The following is a 3,881-nucleotide window of genomic DNA, read 5'->3' as shown; positions in this document are numbered from 1 at the left end:
TAATCATATGTAGTTAAGTGCATTTGACTAGCAGCATATGGCTACTGTTTTTCCTGTGAAGTCCTATGGAAACAGTAATGGTGTATTTATGTTTTCCACACACTGCTTCTGCACTCTGGCTTAATTGCTGTTGAATAAATGATGACATGGTGCAAAATCTCATATCGCTGTTCATCAGAGATCATATTTACAAAATTTCAAGACCTGCTAAAAACTAGAAAAACTGTTTTTATTATGTCCTGATATGTAAACAGCATTTATAGAGGGTGTACTTCCTTCCTGTAAAGGGTAAGAATTTAAATACTTTTTGATGTCTTAAACTCAGCCAAATAAAAATGAGTCAGCATGCTAAATATCACTCCAACATATCCAATGGGAACATTTTAATTAATCCTCATAACCTTTTGGTTTAGGACTCAGGAGAGATGTATATAAGGTCACTAATCATGAAATTCCAGTATTTCCTGTCGAAGTTTAACCTCTTGACAACCACAAGGCTGCCAGTCACTCGTTTAGTTTTTAGGCTGTATTTTAGTCCAAGAAAGCTATTTTCAGGACTGTGAAGAAGCACAGAAATGGCAACTCAAAGAGAAGTGGACTGGCACACACTAATTTGCATACAGGGGAAAAAGATTCAAGATGGTTAGTCACATGAAAAGAGGGAAGGGGGAGCACTGAGGGCCATGATGTAAAGTCTGCATTTAGCACAGAGCCTGAATTGTCTGGAATTCAGGGTCCCCAGATTACAGCACTGTGAATTTTACAGGCTCATTTGCAGTGAAAATAGTACAGATTTAAACCAGGGGACAATAAAATAATAATTTGCAGCAAATGGGAAAACTTCAAAGATGAATTCTGAATGTAAAAAGGTCTGTGCACCTCTGTCACCCATGGTAGGCAGGTTTTCATGAAGTTTTCAAATGAGGACTAAAATTGTGCTCCACTGCGTGTCGTCTGCAAGCTCGGAGAAAAAATGGCACACTGAAAACAATCGACACAAGCTTTGCAACTATGACTTATGTGACTGGTCAACAATGATGATTCACACTCATATAAAGATTCATTATTTTTTAGCAACAGTAAACAGTAAATCCTGTTTGAGGGTTAAACTAACTTTAAAAAAGGTTAATAAATGACAAAAAGCATTTTTTTAGGGTCTAAAATTTCGCCTGGTGTCAATGTGGACATGGAATCGCTTTTCACTTTTACTTGAGTTTTCCTCCTTCCATTCAATAGATATAGAAATGCTGATAACATTTTCAAACTTTAACCAACCTTCCCTAAGCCAGCAATCTTAAAAAGCCATGAAAACCACCCACAGTGCAAATATGTGTCATGAGTCCAGTTTGTGTCACTGCTTAGGTGCAGGGGTATGTTTTCACTCCCAGTTTTGGTTCAAAGGCAAAATTAATCAAAAACTACAAGGCTGAGCACCCATTCATATTCAGTGCAGATCCAAATAATATCTCTCTAAAAATAACTAAAAAGAAACGGCACATTTACCACTGCAGAAAATCCACTCTCTGTGTGTCTGACAGGTTTCTCTTATTTTTATTCTTTTCGCTCTGTGTTCTGTGCCCCATGTCTCTTTCTCTTTGTCTAAGTTGTGGTTTCCCTTGTTCCTTGTCTGCCTGCTTCTCTGCTAGCCTCCCTCCCTGACAGTTCGCCATCCATGTACACTCTCTTCATCCCCACTCTGCACGGTTTTGCGAGCCACCAGCTTCCTTCAACCTTTGGCCCTCACCTGCCATATCATCTCAAATCTACTTCCTAAGAAAAAGCAATAAAAAATATATTTTGCCTTTTAGCTCTAAGTCCGTGCCTTTCATTTCAGTTTTGACTGTTGATTTTAACTGAATGTCCTCATTTTTACCCTGCAAGACTACAAAGAACATATTGATCCATTATCAGTCTGTCATTAAATGAAGAAGTGTATAATTTGTGAAATCTTTAGAAAAATTCAATCCTCTGTGAAGTTTGATACCAAATGAGGCTTCTTGGAGTAACAGATGGTCTCAGATACAACACAAAATCCACTCTCAATCTCTATTTAAATATATATGTGTTAGAAGGCTTTAACCTCTGAAATCTAAGTGTGTGGAAAACTACAAAGTAACAGGTGTAAGATAATAATGTAGCTATTGGGGGAAAAAGAAACTTTGGACACTGTAAGCATGTGACTTCCTGAGGTCTGCTTTGACTAGACAGGGCTAGGCCAGCTCGTACTCTTTTGAATTTATGCTAAACTAGGCTTATTAGCCATAATTGTAGTGTCAGGATAGTGAAGTATTTTCATGTAACTCTCATCATGAAAATAAAAGAACTCAGTTTCAATTAAACTCCGGGCTTTTGGTGAGAGTTCTGTCTGCTAATTGTAGCATACCTGCTGACAATCTGTTTTTATATAAAACAAAACAAATTAAATACCTCATTATTTAAAAAAAACTATATACATTATATTGTTTTTGATAAAAGCTGGTGAAGGATTAGAGCAACCAGCAGCTCTTCCCTTGATATGATTATACATTCATAAAAGTGCAACAAGTGAAGTCAAGCCAATTACATTAATCAAAAGCTTTCAGTGACTTCATGGAAATGCATCAGGCCTGCTAATGGTTTCCACTGTGACAGAACTTAAATGTGCCTAAAATGAAGCATCCCCTACTGCTGTCATTTGAAGTCCTTAGGTCTCATCTTAGGGTGATTCTTTTGTTCATTTACATTGTAATTCCAAGGATTATACAGTGCTCTACTGATGTGGAAAATACACACGAACCAATTATATAAATTAGCTACCCAGCAGAAGCACCTCTTATGTCAAGCTCAACGTTTTATTGGCTTTTTCACTTTAACTTTACAATTCAAAGTGCTTTGATTAATTTTAAAACGAGGGAAATACAGTGTGTGCAGCTACGGTATGATTATTAATGTCAGATCTGGTGCCGCTGCAAAAACATACATGGGGAAGACACTTCTTACTAACAGCAGATGTCAAATTCATACATTCAGAACTTTGGAGGTGGAAGAAGTCAACTAGCAGCAGAAACCATGTGGAAATATTCTTTGATTTTCTTATAAACTCTCAAAAACCTCTTTGTTTAAATATCATTCAGTTGGATTCTACCAAATGACCCCATTCCTTGGGGTAAAGTCCTGTTTATAAAATGTTCCACAACCCAATGAAAAATCTGTTTGCATCGTGGAGAAATTCACAAAATGTGAATTGTATGAATACAATGCTTCCCAGCACTATATACCTATTTTTCCCTTGCTTGTCCCTTTCACTCAGTGAGATTGTGTCTTCCTGCTGATTTCTGGCTGGAGCGAGCATAAAGGGAGTAATGGTTTTTAAATGTAATTCCAAATGCAATATTTCTATCAGCTCAACAAACATCAGCAGATGCATGCTAATCATCCAGCTAAGGAAATCCCAACAACTTGATTCTGTTCATCTGAACATATTGTTTTCAGTGAGAAACATTTCATCTCACATCCAAGTGCCTTCTTCTGTCTGGCAAGACTTAAACTTAGTCACATAAACACATAATATTTAAAGTTTCAAAAGAAACCAACAGTCCATCTGACTGAAGTCATGCAATATAGTTGCAAATTCATAGATCAGCAGTCAACAATGCTGTATTACATGGAGAAACCTTTGGAATACAAGCGCGCTGATCCACACAGGTATGCACACGGGTGTTCACTGCTCGTAGACCCAAATTACACCTTTCTTGGCTGCTACTTCAAAGCACATCTGTCCTGCGTGCTGCACAACAACATTGAATATTTAGTATTTACTGCTGTTTACACTTAGCTAGATTAATGCGATGGTGTTGTGTTTAGTATGTTGCTTTGTTTTGTTGTTTTTTTGTCTTTTTTGC

Source organism: Maylandia zebra, linkage group LG12 (assembly GCF_041146795.1).
Source record: "Maylandia zebra isolate NMK-2024a linkage group LG12, Mzebra_GT3a, whole genome shotgun sequence".
Classification (NCBI taxonomy): Eukaryota; Metazoa; Chordata; class Actinopteri; order Cichliformes; family Cichlidae; genus Maylandia; species Maylandia zebra.
This window is presented reverse-complemented; position numbering follows the sequence as displayed.